Source organism: Labrus bergylta, chromosome 17, assembly GCF_963930695.1.
Source record: "Labrus bergylta chromosome 17, fLabBer1.1, whole genome shotgun sequence".
Taxonomy (NCBI): domain Eukaryota; kingdom Metazoa; phylum Chordata; class Actinopteri; order Labriformes; family Labridae; genus Labrus; species Labrus bergylta.
In genome coordinates, this window is record NC_089211.1 from 11,294,629 (window position 1) to 11,317,369 (window position 22,741).

Genomic DNA, 22,741 nt, shown 5'->3' on the forward strand with positions numbered 1-22,741 from the left:
AGCTGGGATTAATAAAAACTGACATGAGGATTAACAACAAACTATGAAGCATACGTTTTGTAAATCAATATGATGGTGTATCACTCCTAAGTTTTATATTTGATCAACAAGATACCAACAACCAAATGAAAATAAATATTTTATTTTCATGGTCAGTTATTTCCTCTGGAAATTTATTTATTATGGAGATGATTAAAGTCTGAGAGAGTGGGAGTCTGTCAGTGAAAAGTAAAAACATTCCCTTATCAATCAGATTCCCTTTGAAAACAGTATTGGAAACAAACATTCACCTCACAACAAGAACATTTCCACAATGATCCACAGTAATCGACCTGGTTTTAAACATGTTTCTGCACCATTGACCACCTTTACATTCCCTCTATTACACTAACTCAGTAACTTAACGTTATCTTTATACACTGGCACATATTTGACCTTCCCCACTGATGTTTTGCACCCTTCAACTCTCCCTGTTAGATGATTTAATTTAAGCTCCTAACCTTTATACTACTTTATACATTTTTTTTATCCTACTTGATATTTTCTCACAGTTCTCCAGGTGTAAAATTTATAACGTTGGCTTTATCACAAGTGTGCTGCCTTTATTTTGAAGTCAGTAATTTGAATGAAGTTAAAAATGTTAGTCAATAAAAGTTGTCATAAAAAGTTAGATTTAAAAGATTAAAAACATTTCATTTTTACATTAGTTCATGGTTTATACTGCCATCTACTGGTCATTGTGGGTAGTTAGTTCATTAAGTCACATGCTGCAGTGAAGCAGTCAGAGGGACAGAGAGAAACAGAGGATGCATGTTGCTGCTGAATGGTTTTCTGCGACGCTTCTGCCTTGGAGACCATTTGTCTGTAAGTTTTATGTTCAGTTCATTATAAAAATGTCGAGATATTAACACAAAATTCAAGTCAGAAACTTTTAGTTGTTTTTGTCTTTCATGTGCTCTCAGCTAATGCTAAATGTAGTAGCTAACTGTTTTCCTCATGGTTATGATAGCATGTAGTTTTGTGTTGAATTAGCATTTTTATGCATTTCTGTGCTTGCTTGAATTTAGATAGCAATGCTTACACTTTGTAAATCTATACTTGTTATCTGTACCGAAATATTGTTATTCTCTTTGTAATATTGCAGTTTTACAAAAACAAAACAAAACGAAAGGAACTCAAGTAAAATCAAGAAAAGACAAGCCTTGTGTTTTTTATTGGAGGACTTTTGTTTGAGTGTTATCTGGCTGTCAAATCCTGTGCATTGGAACGTGCAGAAAGGGCAGTACAACAAGTTTCTTTCCTCTGCAATATGGTGAAAGACACTGTAAAAGAACCTGTGAACCTTGTGATAATAGCTAATCTTCACATTCCTTGCCAATACACCAAAAAATGTCTAAAATAAAATAAAATATCTCTGTTATTTGACTGTCTTGAACTCATTGGCATCCTCACATCCTCTTATATGTTTTTTTTTGTATCTCCCCTGACGACCTTTGACTCCTTTTAAAATTTCTCGTCCAAATTAAACGATCACATCAGTCTCCTCGGGTCCTTTTCTGACTGGTTTGTTTTTTACTCACAGGCACTCATCAGAAATGCAGAGAGAGCGACACTAGTTTTGTTGATCAAATCATCTGCGTAATGGAGGAGTGTTAGATATTTTCCAGCACACTCAATGATCCAGCAGTCACATTCGGTCTTAAATAAAGTGTTTTGCATATCCTCACCACTTCATCTTTCATCCCTTTGGACCAGAGAACTGTTCTAAACATGTCACTGAGAGCAAGTCTTCCAACATACTTGGAGACTGTGTACACTGAGAAGAGCCATTTTTGGGATCCAATCAGAGTGTGGTAACTGGGCCATTGCTACAAGCCATCCAGTCCTAATAAAACCAGTTGCTATCATGTTGGTATTAAACTATGTACAAGTGTTTGCTACTAGTCATGTCATGCCTCATTTCCTTATAAGCAATTAAATTAAACTTAAGGCATCTCAGTCATATGACACCTTGGCTTACTAGCGTAGATACCAAATGCTATAACACACGGTCCGGAGGAATAAAGAGTGCTTTCAAACATGCATAAAACTACTGAAAACTTCCTGAAGTTTTGGAGATGAGGTGCATGTGAGAACACAAATAGCCACATTTTTCACTCTGGCTTTACCCAGAATTTTTCCAGGCAGCACCCTAGTCGGGGGTCGGCAAACTGCTTCTTTGGACCATCATTGCAGTGCTCTTGCCCTTCTCCAGTTGCTCCCTGTGGCTTTGCCAAAACAAAAGCAAAAATATATATATTTTGTAACTTTTGATTTGTATGTGTTATTGTCGTTTCCAAGTATTTTACTTCCTCTAACTGTATAAATGTGCAGCCATTCATTATATTATTTGGCTACTATTATTTTGAATAGCCTTATGTGTGTCATATCCTGCCTTAGCTGAGCTGCACACAACCTTTCCAGTTGTACCAATCTGTTGTCTTAAATGTGAAAACAACAAAAAGTCATGTTTGGAGACATTTCGAGAACAAGCACGATGTGTGTGTGCAAACGTGAAAGTCATGAAGATTTTTTGAGCAGCCTGTCTGACATTTTCTAGAAATTTTCAGGAGTGCTCATGTGAAAAGGGTTTCAATCTACATTGCTGATAACACCCCTTTAAAACTAAAATTACTAACAGGTTCAAGACTACTTAACAATTGCTACCTATCAACGATTCTGTTTTGGACATGAATGGATCTTAATGTGCAGCTTGATGGAGCAGAGTGGCCCTGGATAAGTGAAAGAAATTAGACAGACTGATGGATGGGTAAATTGGAGCACAAACCACTAGCTTTAAACAATACAAGTGAAATAAAGGCGCACTCTCTTCACCCTGGCTGCACTTTGAGATCCATTAAAGTAACATAAAGAAACATTGGTAAGTAGCAAATCTTCAAATGTGAAGTAGTTTTCTGGGTGAAAGATACATCTTGCGGATGCGCTGGGACACATCATCAGTGATGTAACCTGGGGTCATTGGGTGTTTCGGGGCTTTTAACATCAGACACCCTCACCCAGGCGACCCGACCGGGGTTGTTCAGACAAGATTTAGCTCACGTCTGTGTTAAACTGTGACCACAGGCTGTTAGATGAAAGGCCACTTGATCTGCTTGTGTTGGACTGTTCTGCAGGGGTTCGGAGGCTCTACTGCTTGGAGGGACTGGCCTCTGTGAGGTGATTCCTGGCCAGGCTCCTCCTGCGTCTCACCAGGATCATATCCTGTGCGTTGCAATATGTTCTCCTGCTCCCTGAACTTCATCCTGGCCAGATGTATTTTTAGGCCACGCGGGTTCTTGCACACTTTTCTGCAGACGCATCCTGCATTCATGGTTGAATTTCCCTTCGCATGGGTCGATACTGTTAGAGCCGTCCAGTTGGGGCTCTCATCTGTCTTTCCAGTCGTCACCAAACTGTCCCTGGTTGCCACCCAGTCTGTTCCTGAGCGTCACTGGCGAGGCCAGATTGACAGGTGAAAGATACATCTTGCGGATGCGTTGGGACACATCATCAGTGATGTAACCTGGGGTCATTGGGTGTTTCGGGTCTTTCAACATCAGACACCCTCGCCCAGGCGACCCGACCAGGCTTGATCAGACCCCAGCCTGTGTCCCATCAGCGTTTGCCCACGGATCTGCCCTATGTAGATTCTATATATGGCTGTATATGAATATATCTCAATGAAGCCATTAAAGCAGAATCACAAGGTAAAGTTATAGTATACTGATGTTAAAAAAACAAAATATCTCCGTGGATGTATATTGCACTCAACCAGAGCCGAAAAGGAATCAGAGAAGTGGCCTGTGGCTTACTCATTGTTTCAGGTCTTTCTTGTGCTTTTTAAAGAGCATATTGCAGGTTAAAGTTTTTAGTAAATTAACACTTAACATTGTCTGATAAAGGCTGTAGAATAAGTCAATGTTAGATTTGTTGTGTTATACAACATAAAAGGGCAAAGAATTAGAGGAGAAAGTGGTCGTTTTCAGTATAGCTGTTTAGAACGATCTTTTTTTTCAACATCGCGTCACATGACGTTGCATGGGGGACTCGCGTTCTCTGACTCTGCTTTGATCCAGAGTGGTAGTGGGTGAGAGCGGGGGTTTCGGGTCGTGTTTATTGTGTTTCTTCCATTGTATAACATTTAATTTGACCAATCATTAAGATGGTTAAATATTGTTTAAATAATGTTTCCCTAATAGGAAGAAACGTTGAGTTAGCTTACGTGCCTGGATTCTCTTTGTGCAGTTGAAGAGACAGGACTTTATTTCTGCATCTGTGATCTGTCACAAAAAACACGGTCGTCTGTGGTGCCGACGGAAACGTGAGCTGAACCGTAAGTATTGGGCTTTGTTTTCTGACTCCAGATTAGTGGATAAACGGATTTCAATAGGTAGAATAACATTTTTTTAATACATAATTATTAATGTCATCGAGGCCTTCAAGCCAGCTGTGACATCAGGGACACGGGAAGAAGCTAGCCTACGGGTGCTAAGGGTGCTGCAGCACCCTCTGACATCAGGGACAAATGATATCATCAGCTATAAGAACTTTAAAACTACAGTTAATATGTATTAGTATGTTAGTTAGTTAGTATGTTTACTACATGGCATGGCAGACTGCTGTCTCTGTTAACACACTGATGCTGTCCAAACCGCTCCTGTGTGTGCTTACCCTTCTGTCTGCACATCACCCTCCCTGCTCTGTTTATTAAAAATCTATAAACTGATCATAAGCCACGTCTGAACTTTCAGTGTGAGGTTTGTAAAACACTGTAATTTATTACAAACAAACATATATATTTGATTTTACACATCTCAGACTAAACGTCAAAACCATATAATACTAAGCCCTGCAAATTTAGACTTTTTTTGTCAAAGCTGTTTCATTGGAGAACATTGGATTTTATGCTGTCTCATAAATATGCCTCCAAATATGCCTGATCTCTTTTGAACAACATCATGTCAATTTCTATGTTTTTGATAGAATTAGAATCATTTCATTTCTTTTAATCAACTCACTGTGTGAACTAAAGTTTTGTTTCAAGTTGTGTTTTTTCTGCTTTTCATGTTTATCTCCTAGGTGTGTTTGTTCTGTGGGTAAGAGCGGTTTTGGCAGAACCAGCCAATGCTGCAGCGAAACAAGCTTGCATATAACCTACAACTGAGTGGGGCCATCCACTTTTCAGCTCCTGCACACACACACACACACACACACACACACACACACACACACACACACACACACACACACACACACACACACACACACACACACACACAGTGGCTCAGGGCTCAGTGCGCATGTGTGTGTGGGGGGGGGGAGCGACTGAGGAGAGAGAGTATGAGGTGAGTGTGTGTGTTCGGCAGGTGTGTGCAAGAGGCACGTTATGATGCCGGGGACCGGAGCAGAGTAAGCAGGAGAATTTATCAACTTGGGGGGGGGGGGGGGGGGGGTTAAACTCGCCCACTCAGCCGCAACATGTTATCAGTTATCAGCCGCAACATGTTATCAGTTATCAGCCGCAACATGATACAATGTTTGCCCCACACACACAAATACACACGTACACTTGAGTCCCCACAGTTCGCCGAGTTGGGTATTATATATTTCAATACTTTGTACTCAAATGTCGAGATTGGGACTTGGATTGATCTATAACACTACTTAATACTCAAATACAGAGGTTTATAGTTGAAAAAAGTGGCTTTAGGGTTTAGTTACTCTTTAACTTTCTGGCAGTGTTGCCAGGTCTGCTTGTTATAAGTGACTTTGGGCTTGTTTTTCTGTAAAGTCGCTTGCTGGAATGGCACCATAAGCAAATGAAATATCGTCATTGGGTTTTTGGGCTTGTTTTCTAAAGTGCAGTTGCTTGTTTGGGCTTGCTTTGCTCCCTGTATGAACCCCTACTGATTCACTCCCAACTCTCCAAACACGATCACAATGGTTAGTTTGTCCTTTTCCAGGATTCGTCCACAACCCTCTTTCCTTGGATAGCCTGCCCGCCCGATCTATCTATCTATCTATCTATCTATCTATCTATCTATCTATATATATATATATATATAAAAAAGAGAGGCCACTTGATAACAGTACATGTTTGTGTGTGTGTGTGTATATATATATATATATATATATATATATATATATACACTACTGCTGCTGCTATTTTAATTCATGAACACAGTAAATCAAATATGAAAGTGTAGCAGCTTTTGACTTTTCAAACAATTCGTCACCAGTTAAAATATCATCATATCATCATCATCATATATATATATATATATATATATATATATATATATATATAGATACATATATATATATATACATGTACTGTTATCAAGTGGCCTCTCTTTTACACTATGTGGTAGGTTAGGTCACCTGTTGGGCTTCATTTTATTTATTTGAGGAGCCAGGTTGCTTGTTTTGGGCTTGTTTCTCTCGCGAGATCTGGCAACATTGGGCTCTGGTTCGGGAAGTAAATTTCCCCTTTCAAATCCTCCCTTGATTATTCACAAAATCCCATTAAGAGATTGGCACCTGGAACCAAGACAGCCAGCTACCCAAATACTCGTGACTATATTACATTTAATTCAGCACCAAAACAGCGTAAGGGAGTGCAGAACAATATTGACTGGAATCAACGGCACCAAACCATTTAAACAACTGCATAATTCGTTTGATATTTAACTTGAGACATCGTACTGCAATCAGTGCATGTGAGGAGACAGCAGGACCTGTGTCTCTCTCTCTCTGTCTGCTGCAGAGCGTACAGTGGCTCCAAGCAGCACAGCTCGTACATGTATTATTTTTATCGTTATTAGATTAAGGTTGTACACGGGTTACAAACAAACAAATATGCTAAAATGATGGGTAAACGTGAAGGCTTGGATCTGTTAACATGAATGCTTAAATAGAAACCAAGCCACCTCAAAGCAGATAACTGCTAATGCATCCATTGAGGAACTCACGAAAAGTCAAAATATTGTCACGAAATTCAGTGTCACGAATCCATCAAACGTAAAGCTAGAGTGGCACAAAACGAAAACCAAGGAGGACCAACATGCAGAAAATTGTGACATTTTTTATTTAAACAAAATTTTATTAAGTTTCTGTGAATCATGTAGGTGCCATGAGTACTGCTAAAAGCTACTCATACATGTATACTTAATTTGATAACCGGGCTTACAGTGTGCCGACTGTCTCTTAAAAAAATCTATAATAGGCCTGGAGGGCCAGCTCCTCAGCAGGGGTAAAGTCTGGAGTCTTTGGTCCTTCTCCCGTTTTTGCATTTTCTACACAGTTGGCAAAATATTAAAGGTATGACAGTGACACTGGAACTTTGTCAATTCATCACCATGGCAAAAATTCTATTCACTGACCACATTGAATGATGCTTATTAGTTTACATGTAGGAATTGTTTTGCTGTCTAGTTTAATAAATACATGTAAAAATACGTAAAAGCAAAACATACAATATAAATAAATGAACAACATCTTTGTTTTTATTTGTGTCCCTCTTAAGCAGCAGGAGCCCGACCTGAGGCCTCACCCTGCAGCTCAAGCCGCTCTCTTTCTGCTCTCCTTTGTTCAATTAAATCATCTATTTCTCTCAGGAAGTCTCCATCTTCCCCCATGATTTCTGGCAAAACAAAGTTCTCCAATTCATCCCTTTCCTCATCCATCTCTTTCTTCTCACTGGGCTTGTGAGCCTTAAAAAGCCCATATTATGCCCTTTTTGGGGTTCGTATATTTAATCTATGTACCTACTTTTGTACGTTCACAATAGATAAAGTCCGAAAAAAGTGTCTGTTTTCATGTACTGCTCCTCCTTGCTCCCTCTACGCTCTGAGTCCGTCTGCTGAGCCCCCACTGTTAAACCCCACGTGGGCCAAGTCTGCTCTGACTGGTCTGCCGATCTGCTCTATCGTTATTGGTCAGTCGCTCAGCACGGTTCTCGGAAATGTCCCGCCTCTTTTACCATATAGAGAATGCAGCCACTGGCTCCGTCTGAGGGAGCAAAAACATTAATCAGTGATCTCACACAGACAATGATGTCGGACTGACAAATTTTTATCGAGGGGGGCTAGAACCGAGCATTACATGCGGCTAATGCTACAGCTAACAGGAGGACGTAGGAGAAGCCGCGTTTCCGTAGACTTTGAATTTTTGCACATAGATGTGCCTAAACATGCACCAGGACACTTGGAAAACACACTAAAGAGCATAAAAAACCAGAAAAAGCATAATATGGGACCTTTAACATATAAACATTTCAGACACTTGTGCGTAATTATGAGCGGCGAATGTTTTGGCACTGGAGGAGGACAGCGTGGATGCAGCAGTGACGTGGTGTCATTCTCTGATTTTTCTTAAGTTTGTGATCCTCCTGTTGCAGCAAACAACCGATATGCCCATTTTATCCTTCACTTCATTCACAAGCTCCTCCATTTCTGGGTCAGAAAGTTCATTTTCTTTGTCTACACTTCGATTTTCGCCGCGATCCAGCACTGGAAACTTTTGATCTGCCCCTTCGTTTGTATGCATTTGTATCATACAAGCTGTTTTGCATTGACTGTTTATGGAAGAATGTGGCCGTGTAGAGGGCAGAACATGGCACTAATCTACGTACATTTTTAGTATGAACTCCACGCAGCTTTATCAATGAGACCACTGGGGCCTCATTTATCAGCAGTGCGTAGAAAGTGTTCTTAATTCTGTCTTACTAATGAAATTTAAAAGTACAAAAAAAAATCTGTATTTATCAAAGGTGTGGACGGTGATCGTACGCACATCGGTAGGTGATCAGTGTTGATAAATCTCACATGTTCTTGCATGTTCGGGGACATTTTTGCATTCAGAAACCCCTCCAATAAACCATATAAGTTAACAACACACCTCTTTGAAAACCATGTGAATATATTTACCTAGGAGGAATAGAGCAAAGAAAAAGCTTCATAACAACAGGAATGGCAGTCGATGAGGTTGAACAAAATAAATACATTTTCAACTCTACGTTCAATTGTTTTATTTTAATTTTATTTGGGTTTACATTTGAATGACGGGCACAGTTAACATTTTAAAATGTGGAGATAAGACCGTAGCCAGAGGGTGGGAGAAGATGGAGAACCTGGAGAAGAGTTTATGTGGAGAACGGCCCAGAAAGGGCCAAAAGAACTTTTTAAACTGTGGAGGAAACCACAGTTTAGCTGGATCGTGGGATAAGCCAGAGCACCCGGAGAGAACCCACACGCCTTTCTGGAGTTTGTTCAAAAGTATGTCTTAAGCCTAGCTAAAGTGACAGGATTCCACTTCTCTGTCATCTGTATTCTTTCTCCACTTAATCATCTGTGTCTGTGCCACTTTTGAAGATGTTCTTAATACTTTTCCACCGCAAAAGCCTTTGTCTCTCTGTAATTGGGGTCTGAGTTGTCTTTGTAGTTTGGGTGTGTGTCGGCTCCTTGATGTGATCTTCCATCCCCTGAGGAGGCTCAGGTGCTGGTTCAGCTCTCACTTTATACCTCCTCAACAATCTCCTCAAGTTTTTTGCTAACTTTTGTGTGTTATTTCCTATCATCTCATCAGCTCTGGTGGCTAGTTTTCTTTCCATACTTTTCACATTATTTAAGGCGCCTTCATTCTGCTGCTCAAGCTGCTCTCTTTCAGCTCCTGCTGCTTTGTCCTGGAAAATGGTATTCTCTGTGTCCCTCTTAGTGCTCATGCAGCCCTGCTGCTGTGTGTTTTCTTTTACCGTCTCGTCCACCAGGCTCTCTGAACTGTGTGTTCGTCGAATTTGTTTGATACGTTGTAAATCCTGGCGAATGGCGTTGACTGTATCTCTATCAGACCTCTTCATCGATAAGGTGGTAAAGTAGCGCATTCCAAGGTCCCATAAGAACTCTTCACAATGCTTCGCTCTCCTCCTCTCCTGTTCTAATATACATTTAAGTGTCTCAATTTCTTCTTTGAGAGCTTCCTTCTTCATCTCGTTATCTGCCTCTTCCACCAGCCTCTCTGAAACCTCTGGTTGTGGACATCGTATTACATGGAATAACTCCTGGCGAAGGGCGTTGACTGTGTTTCTATCAGACGTCAGCAAACATAATGGGGTCCAGTAGTCCATTCGAATCTCCCATAACTTCCTTACACAAAACTTTGCATCCTCATGCTCCCGATTGAAATCCAATTGGAGTTCAATTATCTCGTTTTGAAGAGCCTCATCCTCTATCTTTTTAACAGAATTGTTCTCCATTGCTTGTGCCATCTCTGTTTCTTCTCACTGGGATTGTAAAGAATAAAGAGCGATTCTAATGCTTGATATCCTGATGGGTTCAACACCTGCTGCAATTTCCAGAATTACCCGACAAGGAAAAATAACTTCTATTCATAAACTTTTGCAAGTGATGTCATAAAACATTCTGTGACATCATCGCCTTTGATGTTCCAGGGTTGTTGTTTTGAACTTTTGTAAATAAACAAAATAGATGGTTGCCAAACATTCTGTTCTACTGCAGTCTTGCTGCTCTGTTTGTTTCCATGGTTACCACAGAGCAGCTAATATGTGACCTGCTCCATCATTTTGAGTTTTCTGCATGGCTGTAAAGAGGAAAGTCTTTACAGCAATACCAAAATTATTTTTCTACTCCAGATATTCTATGAGACACGGTCTTCCAAATGTCGACTGTCACCAAACCTTGTTTGAGAAAAAGGGCACTAAAGACAGCAATCAATATTCTGCCATTTTCCAAATAAATTGAAAGACATTTATAAACAATCAAGTCAATTCTAAGTGCTTTACATAAAACATTCAAAGCATTGTGACACAGTTTAAAGAGCACAGATGATAGAAATTAAAAACAAGCTACAATAGACAGGTAACAAAAGTTACAGTGCAGTGCAAGAAATGAATAAATAATTTGATTACACGTCCGATCATTAAAAACAATTATGTACAATATAATATGATTTACTATAATAGAGGGTTCCCACCGGTCCTTGAAATCCTTGCAAGAATAATAATCAAGGCATTGAAAGTGCTTGAATTTATATATTTTGTGCAAGAATAGAAATTGAAGTTCTTTTGATAATTTTTGTTACTTAACGTTAGTCAATGGGCCACATAGCCTGTGTAACACTCAGGATACAAAAGTTAGTTTAAATAAATATGTATTTAGAAATAATAAATCATCAAAATATAAACAACAAAATGTAACAAATTAATGTGTGAAAGGATAATGTAAGATTAGACTCTTTGAGCTGGTGGACAATTAATTAAACACACCACACAGAATGTTGGTAACCAGTTTTGTATTTCACAAATTTCTATTTCTAACAAATAACATTTGAAATTAATCCAGGAAAACCCCACAATTGAATAAAAGAAAACAGGCCTTCAGTTCACAATTTCTCACGGGCACCTTTTACCCTCCATACCGCATAAACTAAACATTCTAGGGCTGTTGAAATTAATCATTTAATCGATGCATCACGATGGAGACTAGACGATTAATGCATAGATGCAGGGACAGGACGCAATCGATGCTGATGAAGGTTAGAAAAAAGCATCTGCTAACCGTTAAATGTGGTTGTTTTGCGCAGCGTTGAGCTAGTTCGTTTTACCTATACACACATGGTGGTGTGTAATGAAAGTAATGTAGGCTAACAGAGAGATTTGTGACAGAAAACAACGTAAATTGAGCTCCTGTGCTTGCTGACTTTATGAGCAGAGTCTCGGTGTCTCTTTGGCAGACCGCAGCACGGGTTAGCATCTTCATTACAGCTAAGGGTGTGTTTAAACTGATGCCGCGCTGTCTTAAGTCCAGGATAACTAAAAGAAGAGGGCTGTGGCAGTGACTCGTAATAAAGTGAGCGGCTGTAAACACAGTAGACTCCCGACACAGCGTCATAGAGAATCACCGCTAATAAGTGCACCTCCGCTAAAGCTGCGTTCGTTCGATGATAAACACATACTATTTCCGACAAGTTCTTCACAATAAAAGTCCCCGGCCTTACAAAAGCAAACAAGACCTTAAGATAGAAGATATTTTCTTCTGTGAAGTTATTCTTATTCGTTACTGCTTTCAGCGGGTTGGTGTCATTTTCTACAGCCAAGATTCAGAGTTAGGGATATATTTGACGGTTCAAACTTGGCAGAAGGAGATTTTTCATCAGTAAACACAACTTACTCAAGCACAGGACAAGATCAGCGAAGAGATAAGAGGTCAAACTTTGTCCCCAGGGGATGCTTAGTGTGATTTTTGAAATTAGCATTTAAAATCAAAGGTCATGATATATAATGAGGTAAAAATAAGTGTATAAAGAAGTTTCTGATAAACATGTTTGCATGATTGTTATCCCAATTTACCTCACACACATTTACGCCATCATAAGAATTGTTTTGTATCCCAGCTCCATTGGTTGCCTGATAAATCATTCAACAAACATAGCTATTGTAGATTTTTTAACACTTTATCATACTTAGGTTATTATAAAAACTATCCTTTATCCAGTGTATCCTCTAAAGTAACTAGGGTTCCTCTTAAAAGCAGGAGATATGGTGACTACACACCAACCACACTCCAGTACACCTGTATGACTCCTCTGTGTTCAGACAGAGTTCCATCTCAATCTATTCGCACAGTGAGAACTGTTAACACCATTATTCATCAGTGATCACCCCGAGCTAAAGCTTCTCAGTGCTATTTGGAAACACAAGAAGTATAATTCTCAACATTAGGCTACCCACTGAAGCAGGAATGCTTTACCCACCTGAACAACAACTGCTATTCAAGTTGTTTCTATCCACATTGATTTTCAGCCTCAAAACGGTTCTGCCTGCAACTTTTCTACCACAGAGGGTCTTTAAATCTGAGCTTTGAAGTGAGGCATGGCCTCTGAAGTGAGAACACATAAAGAGAGGGAGCTTTAAATACAGACTGGGCCAAAAAATATGTTCCAGGACATCCTTAGATCTTCCCTCTAAACACCTCCTCCTCATGCTCGGTGTGCGCTCTCTGCAGACTTGTTTAAATGGGTGAACACTTAGAAAATAAACAAACTTCTTAAGACAGAAATAAGAAGAGTAAGAGTGTTAAGAAAAACTTGAAACTAAAGCCAACTGTGACAAAGATCACCTGAGGGAGTGACTGCGTCTTAATCAAACCTCAGCGCTGCAGCAAATCAAATAAGTTTGGAGGATTTTCTTTTTGCAACCATTGTTTTTTCTGCTTTTGTTTGCATCGCCATCAACTGAGAGAAAGTCATTGGCTCGGCCTCTTCAGTCTGTTAGAGCAGCTCCATATTGCAAGAGGAAAAACAAATTGCTTTTTTAGCCAACATTTAGCCTCAATTAGTTTTATATCAGATTGGGAGATAAGGGATGTGGTGTTTAGACATCCACGTGTGATACCTTTACTAATAAAACATTAGTTTTGTTTTTCTTTACAGCTGACTGAAATGTACATGCATTCTCAGCTGCAGTTTTAAGGCCATTTTTAAGAAACACCAAAAGCTCCTGTTAACATAGAATAAATCTTTATAGTCAACCAAAGGATATACAAATGAAGTCCACTTGCCCTGCAGTTCTTTCTACATCTGTAATGTCTTCATTTTCTTCATGTTCTTATCCTTATCAATTTGGCCTTTCCATTTCCTCCTATCTTTCTTTTCCTCTCCTTTTTTATCATCCTCTGCTATCTAAATCCTCTCCTGACACACGTCTCCCTCTTTCTCCTTGCAGGGTACGAGTGCTGTAGGTGGACCTGGAGGTGAATGGGCTGATGGTCATTCAGTGGGGACAGGAGGTGACGTGGCAGGTGGAGTATCTGCTCAACCGCACCCTGACCAGTGAGGTACCAAATTCAGTCGCCTGCTGCCACAAGACCTGGGAGGCATTGTGCTGTTCAACATGGTGGGTGTTGTAGGGGGACAACAAAAAAACTGAAAACGGACTGTAATGTTTGTATTAATGCTGGCTAAGGTAAGATTCTTACACCATGCCAGTTCAATATTATTTATATTGAACTATTGTTCATAATGTTTTTAATCTATATCAACAACATACATTTTAAGATTAGCTTTAACCTCTTGATGAAAAGACAATTGGAAACCTATATTTTTCTCCTGTGATGACTCCTACACATTACATTCTAATTGCAGATAGCAGGTCTTCACAGATCCACACTGATGTCAGACATATCAGAAATCAGTTGTATTCAGTATTGAGATTGTTGCTAATGTAAAAAATACAAATAACACACAATTTATGGTTTGCAATGAACATCTTACTAGAGTAAAGATGTCTGAGTACATTGTTTATAAACATGGACATAGTCTGAGTGATGTCACCCTTTGCTAGTGAAGCAGACTTTTGAGGCCCATTAGTAGCAGTCGCCATATTGCTTTTTCAGTAAACCTCAAGTGAGGCGGCTGTGAATCAGTTGGTAGAGCCGGTTGCTCCTGCTGCTGCTTCATCGGCGTATGAATGTGTATGAATGATATTAGTTACCTCTGATGGTCACGTTAAAATCATCCACTGCCATCAGTGTGTGAATGGGTGTAACCATAAGATTGAATATAGTATGGGGTGGTCGAGGAAAAAAGTAGCCTACAATGAAACAGCAAAACCAACAACGCCGTTTAGGGGCTTGCACCCAGGGAAAAACACATACAAATTTGAATATTTTGTTGGTCAGTAGTGTCATGGTTTACTATTGATTAGTTATTTTAATTTCCTGTCTTTTTGGTCATGTTCTATCCCAGTGTGGCTTTTTTCACTACTGTGCATTTTTATTGTATTATTTCCAAGTTCAGTTCTTTATGTTTACCTGTTTTATTTTGTAGTTATTTCATCTATGTATCATAGCTAGTCTTCCTTCCTTCCTTTGTGTGTTTCCCTCCCTTTTTGATTGCCTTAATAATTTTCACCTGTGTCTTGTCTGTCCCACCTGTGTTTGATTGCCCCCTTTATTTAGTTATTCCTTTTTATTTTGCTCCTCTTCCGTTTTGATTTTTCAGTTGGACTTTTGAGTAACTTTATTTTGGAACTTAATGTAAGCTTATGCTCTGCATTTTGCCCTATTCTTTGGTTTAAATTAATCTTTTCTGTTTAGTGCTACACTTAGGTCCTGTTCCTCGTGATTTAAACGTTGTGACAAGTAGAGATGCCTTGATAATTTGACTATATGACTATATTTTCACACAATTTTACAATAGAAGACAATAACAATATCCCCCTAAATATATAAACAGTAGGCTATTAAAAGCTAAATCATCTAAACACATTTATTTTCCACTATGTGGAAAAGTGGGCAATGATCACACATGCTTTTGAGATGGCTGTGGTCAACAGCTAGTTGGAGTACAGGCTGGATGCCTAGAGGGCCAATATCCAGACCAAAGACATCCAGGATCTCCTCCATTTCAAGATGAACGCGGCCCAGTGTCTGGTGAGAGTCCATAAAACAGTGGCAGCAAAACGTGGAAGACCCAGTATGTCTCCAGAACCACAGCATGTGCCCCGCAGACCAGTTCACAGACCAGTTTAGAATGTAAGGCCTCTATACCTGAAGTGCAGCATGACATGGTTGACCACATGCCAAATTATGATGAAAAGAAAGAGGCTACCAGATGCAAGATGCCATACTGTACAGGAAAAACACACGTCTTTTGTGACAAGTGCAACATCCACCTGTGCTTTGTGCCACACCGAAACTGCTTCAAGGCTGCTCATCGAAATGATAATTCATGAAAACATCCACAAGCTGATGTCTTCTCAGGTTGAAGTTCCAGTTCCATTCCAAGTATTATCAAGTATAATAACCATGTTATCAGTTCAGTAGCCTACTATAAAAAGTATGTTTGTATGAAAGTACAACTACTGCGCTCATCTCTATGGCATTCTTTGAACGTCTGGCTTCAACGGAATCCACCATCAAAAACCTCCGTACCCAAACCCAGTCCCTTTTAGACCAGCTCGATGACCTCGAGAACCGCTCACGGAGAACCAATCTGCACATTTTGAATATCCCCGAGGGCAGTGAGGATGGTAAAGACCTGGTTAAGTTCATGTCGGAGGTGTTGATGCAGATAATGGGCTCTGACGTCTTTCTTGCACCACCCGATCTGGAGAGAGCGCACCGGACCCCGACGTTTAAATCTGGCCAAAGAAAATCCCCCCGTACATTCCTGGTGTGTTTCTCCATATTCCAACAGAAGGAGGCAGCGGTACATTATGCTAGGAATCACGATCTGAAGTACCAGGGTGCCACAGTGAGGATATATCAAGATCTCAGCCCAGGCCTCGCAAAAAAACGGGCTGCATTCAGTGATATTAAACAAGCTCTGTACCGGAAGAACCTGCGGTTCCATCAATTGCAGCTGCACGTAATTCAAGGAGATGATGTGCTCATCTTCGACTCACCCGATGAAGATGATGATGATGATAATCTGCCTGGACTGTTGTTGTGACGTCAAACTAAACTGTGAACTCATCCTGATCGAACTGAAGGTATGAACACTCCTGTTGTTGCTCAGTGCTGGACTCGTTCATACTGTGTTGTTACCATTAGCAGCCCTCTCACTTTCTTTCAAATATTTTAATTTCATGATCATGGTGTTGTTCTAATGTTAATCAAGTACCTACTTTTTAAAAAAGTGTGGTGTGTCTACGTTTTATTTTTTATAGCCCTTGGCTATCATTTTACTTTCACATGACTGCTCTTATAACCAAGGCTGCTAATAAGGAAAAGTTCATTTCATATTAATCTGCTGGGAGCCCTCTTGGGTAGACTTATTAAAAGCTGCTTCACCAGAAGTTTTTGAAAACTGTGTTTTGCCTGCAGCTTGCCTCAGAACGAGGGACAGGTATAGGCTTAAATGTTTATGTTCTGTTTTTGTTCTGTGAATGGGATGGGGTTATGGGAAGGGACACTCCTAGATTTTCTCAACCTGTATTGCATTTTGTTTATACTACAAAGATAACTCATGATGCTGTACATTTTGTTAGAACTATGTACCTACTTCGCCACATTAACTTTATTCTATGGGCCAATCATGGATGACAGAAATAGTACAGGAAAAACTAATTTACGCTTTATCGCATGGAATGTAAAGGGTTTAAACGGACCCATTAAAAGGGCTAGAATATTTAACCATCTTAAATATTTGAAATGTGAAATTGCATTTTTTCAAGAAACTCACCTTCTAGTAAAAGACCAAACCAGACTTAGGAAAAATTGGGTGGGCCATGTGTTCCACTCAAACCTAAACTCCAGAAATTGTGGAACAGCTATTCTGATACATCAACCACAGTAAATTCAGACCCACAGGGGCGCTTTATTATGGTATCTGGACTTCTTTTTCACAAGCCTGTTGTTTTGGTTAATGTTTATGCGCTAAATTGGGATGATGAAAACTTCAAAAAAACTACCTCATTAATACCAGATCTGAATTCACACCAGCTAATATTTGGTGGTGACCTCAACTGCACAATAAATCCGACACTAGATCGATCCACTGCTAAATCTATAAACCCATCAAAAATGGCCAAATCATTATCAGTTTTTATGGGTCGTACAGGAGGTGTTGACCCTTGGCGATTCTTTAATCCACAAAGCCGATCCTATTTTTTCTTCTCCCCAGTTCACCATTCATATAGCAGAAAAGATTACTTTTTTATTGATAGAGATTTTCTTCCATTTGTAACAAAGGCTGAATACTCAACTATAATTGAATCAGATCATGCTCCTGTGCTTCTAGATCTCCTACTTCCTCTTAACAATTTGGGTCGACCTCCCTGGAAATTAGACATATCTTTCCTAACTGACAATGACTTCTGTAAAATGATATCCAAAACAATTGCTGATTTTACGGAATTCAGTAACAAAGACAATATTTCCCCATCTCTGCTCTGGGAAACACTTAAGGTCGTAATCAGAGGTGAGATTATAGCTTACTCTGTTAAAACTAATAAGATGCGACGACTTAAACAAGACCAGCTACTTAAGTCATTAAATGCAACTGATGCTCTGTATTTTAGCTCTCCCTCTCCCGAACTCTATAAGGAAAAGTTTGTACTCCAAACTCAGTACAACCTGCTATCAATTGAAAAGACAGAATGGCTCTTGCTTAAGTTAAAGAGTCAATGACAGTCAAAATGAAGGTGTTTAAAGTGTAAAGTTGTCGAGGGTCTTGGCAGAAATCTCAGAAACATAAGAAACTGGATTATCAGTGTAACTGAGGACATTGGGATTTTGGAGTATACTCCTGAGTGCCTTTGTTTGCATTTTGGTTGTACAAAGATATTTAAGTAATGGTTTCCCTCTTACTGTCTCTCACACAGGACGATGGAGAAGAACAAGAAGAAAGGAAAACTCCTAAAGAGTTCTGACACTACAACAGAGGAGAACAAAGCAGACTAGCTAAAAAAAGCTTCCTCTGATTTTGACTTGTGTTCCCTGAATGGCCAGTGTCCTTAAGATGGCTTGCTCTTACGTAGAATTGTGTGCTTCAAAGCTAAACATAAATAAAATAAAAGGCTCCTGCAAGAATAAAAAAATCCATGTAATAAAATCTGCCATTTGAAGTGATGGTGTGACCGGGCTTTAGATAAGATAGTGCCCCAGTGCAGTGGCAGGTGTGGGTTGTAAATGTAAGAGCAGGTGTTGTTTTATACATGCTGTGTTTGAGGTGAAGATACTGTGTGATCAGAAACAGACAGGATTATGGAAAGATAGAACTCTGAAGTGTGTCACGGCAGCCAGAATTTAACAACTGCAGTGTTAAATGAGAACCTGTTTTGTAAAACATGTCTTAAGAATCTACGGATACAATTCCACTGATTGATACACACACATAAAACCCTACATCTATACCAGTGAGTACAACTTCTCAGGACTGCTCAGTTGTGCGATATTTAATTTTAGGGTCCAAAGGGAAGCATTGGTCCTACAATAAATTAAAAAAGCAGTGACTGATTTTTTTTCTTTAAAACTATTGTGAACCATTCACCCTCAAATAACACACAGACAGCAGTTTTTTTTTTTTTTTTTTTTTTTGTAAAAGTTTATTTTTATATGTACACTGTTTTCTGCTTCTTTTCTTTGTTTTATTATATGTTCTAGCTCTAACTACATGGTTAATATTGAAGTTGACAAGGTTATGCTATACATGCATAATTTTGGCCAGCAGAACAAATGTGGGTCTGAAGGGGTTGAAGATGCGTTTTCAGTGACCTAAAATGCCGTTAGTGTGTGGACTAGGCCTCAATGTCTCTTCCCTTCTGTGTCAGTTTGCACATGTACGTACCCTTGTTGATACGTGTTCCTAGTGTTCCCTCGTGACTCTTGGTTTTCTCCTTGCTTATGTTTGCTAAGCTTATGTTTTCTGCATTTTTTTGTTGAATAAATGAGCTTTTTGTTACAACTGCAATTAGGTCTATGTCCTTGTTTTTTTTTTTACATATCCAGACATCATCGAAAATCAATAGTGATGAATACTTTTTTTTTTTAAGTCTAAATAAATAAATGTCAGAGACACACATACACTAAGTGCTACTGTTCAGTAGTGTGATTGCTTGGAATCACATCTGTTCTTAGGGAGGTAGGTACATGCTCTTCTTTAAATGTTTTCCTGAAGTAAAGAAAACAGACTGTGTGACGAGTAGGTGGACACCTGTAAGATGTGTAATACCTCCCTCTTGCAGCGGGTGGTGTAAAAGTCCTGTACCTGTGGCAGTGATGATCCAATGATTTACTGTCCTCTTATGGTCCTGTGCTGTAATATTGCCAAACCAAACCAAACCAAACCAAACCAGTATGCTCCCTGTAAGAATGCTTTCAATGGTTGCTCTGGAGAAGTTAATGAGTACTTATAGACATGCAGCTTTTTCTTGAGACACCTTAGAAAACAAAATCTCTGTGTTTCCTTTTTTTATGACCTCTCTAACATTCACAGACCAGAAGAAGGAGTCAGTGCTCTGGTTGCTCAAGAAAATGAAGGAGTTAACCATTTCAACAGTGGTGTTATTAATACAAACAGTTATGAGGACAGATTTAGATTTCCTGAAATCACTTTACGCCACGAGGAGTTTGAACGGAAAGGAGACAGACTGCAAGTGCAAAGTTAAACTCAGTCCCCGAATGTCTGAGCTACAGCTAAGAAACTTAAATATTACCCCCAAAAAAGAGTGATAGGGCAGAATATAACTGAGAGGGTCAGTGCCATTGGTAAAACGAGGAGAAATATGTTCAAATTAAGAGAAGATGGCAAGACAGGTGGGAGGCCGTTGGAAGAGATGCCCCTTACCAATATTGAACAACAGATGCAGCTGACTTTCTGCGATTAGCAGGTACCGTAATTTCCGGACTATAAGCCGTTACTTTTTTCCCACGCTTTGAACCTCGCGGCTTAAACAATGACGCGGCTAATTTATGGATTTTTCCCGCTTTCACAAGCTTCATGCCGCCAAAAAACTGATCAAAAAACACATTATGTGACGGTGCTCAGTTTTTTGGCGGCATGAAGCTTTCATTAGACCAATGAAATTGCTGAACGGGTTAAGGTGAAACAATGTAACTGTTTAGTTTACTGTTTAGATTAAATCGAGCGCGCTCAAACTTCCCATCATTCTGATTACGGTAGTCATTTTGTCACCCTCATCATGGCAAAGACACAAAGAAATGCATATGATGCAGCTTTCAAGTTGAAGGCGATCGATCTGGCTGTTGGAAAAGGAAATAGAGCTGCTGCACGGGAGCTTGGCCTTAATGAGTCAATGATAAGATGTTGGAAACAGCAGCGTGAGGAACTGACTCAGTGCAAAAAGACAACAAAAGCTTTCAGAGGGAAGAAAAGCAGATGGCCCGAACTAGAAAATGAGCTCGAAGACTGGGTCAACACACAGAGAGCAGACGGCCGAGGTGTTTCAACTGTGCAGATCCGACTGAAAGCCAAAACAATCGCCACCGCAATGAAGTTTGAGGATTTTAGAGGTGGACCATCGTGGTGTCTCAGATTTATGAGACGTAAAGTCCTGTCCATCAGGGTATGGACGAGTCTGTGTCAGCAGCAAAAGTTTCAAACTTCCGCAAATTCACTGATGCAAAGATAGCGGAGCATTCCATCGGCCCGCACGACATCATAAATATGGATGAGGTTCCTCTGACGTTTGACCTGCCTCTCACTCGGACTGTCAACAGGAAAGGCGAATCATCCGTTACGCTGAAAACAACTGGGCATGAAAAAACGCACTTCACCTGTGTTCTGAGCTGCACGGCATCGGGAGAAAAGCTTCCACTGATGGTGATTTTTAAACGCACGACGATGCCAAAAGAAAAATTCCCGAGATAAATTGTTGTGAAAGTCAACAAGAAAGGATGGATGACGGAAAGCCTAATGCAGTGGTTTCCAAACTTTTTTTGCCAGGCCCCCCCTTGAACATAAAAGTGGCTTTGGGCCCCCCCAGACATTACTGAATACATTTTGTGTGTATATATATATATATATATGTGTGTGTGTGTGTGTGTGTGTGTGTGTGTGTGTGTGTGTGTGTGTGTGTATACAAAAAATACTGACAATAACATCCTTTATAGTCAAATATCTGTATTTTTAGAATTTATCTGTGATTTGCCAAAACAGAAAAAGAATGGCAGCATCAACGTGTGAAGATTAAACTTAAACAAAAATATCATGCTAATTCTAAAGTAGCAATAAAGAGTATAACTGCAACATTCAACTGAACACTTTTTTAAGATGCAACAGTAATAATTGTTTTTAACAATTTCTTGACTCTCTGCAAGTAAACAGCTCCTTCTGAAAAACTTGATGAAAATCTTCTTTCAAGCTCCATTCTCACATCGAGAATGGAGAATGGTGACATCGATAAACTGTTCCTCCTCTGCAGTGCTGAAGTCATCAGCTGGGGTTGCACTGAAAGGGTCTCGGATCCAGTCATATTTTGCAGAATCTTGCAGTGGGAAATACCTTTGGAAGTGTGTTTGAAGGGCAGAGATGTGGCTTTTTACACATGGGATCACTGTGTTCTGCAGCTTGTTCCCCTCAATAAATGATTTCAGGCTTTCAAATGAGTCTATATTCCCATCTGTAACTCGCTGCTCCCACATCTCCAGTTTTCTTGTGAAAGATGTAATTTTATCTGCCACCTGTGGGAGGTGTGTCTTGGTGCCCTGCATCTGCAGATTTAGTATATATTTTAAGGCGAGTTTTAAAAACACCAATAGTGGGAGAGAGATGGATGTCTGGGGGCAAAGAGTTCCATAGTTTTGGTCCTGCAATAGAAAAGGCCCGATCCCCATTGCACCTTGTCTTCGATTTAGGCAGTGACAGAAAGTTTTGTGCAGATGATCTAAGATCTCTCACCGGTTTATATGGGGATAGGAATTCTGAGAAGTAGGCAGGGGCAAGTCCATTTAATGCCTTAAACACAGTCAAAAGTATTTTAAAGTCAATCCTGACTAGCAGCCAGTGTAAGGAGGCAAGAACTGGGGTGATATGATCTCTCCTTTTTGACCGTGTTAGGACTCTGGCTGCTGAATTTTGTATGAGTTGAAGGCGGGATAGAGATGACTGAGTGATACCAAAATAAAGTGAATTACAGTAATCGATGCGAGTGGATATGAATGCGTGAATAACTTTCTCCAGGATCAGAATAACATAGGATTGGTCTTAATTTGGAGATAGATCG

The 22,741-nt window shown here is 39.8% G+C and overlaps 1 long non-coding RNA gene across 1 annotated transcript; it reads left to right on the plus strand.

The window, feature by feature from the left end:
- Positions 1-772: 772 nt before the first annotated feature.
- LOC136183195 (uncharacterized) lies at positions 773-19,460 on the plus strand. Its single transcript, XR_010669029.1, has 3 exons — positions 773-864; positions 13,778-13,948; positions 18,380-19,460. It is a non-coding gene; the product is annotated as an uncharacterized lncRNA (long non-coding RNA).
- Positions 19,461-22,741: the final 3,281 nt, after the last annotated feature.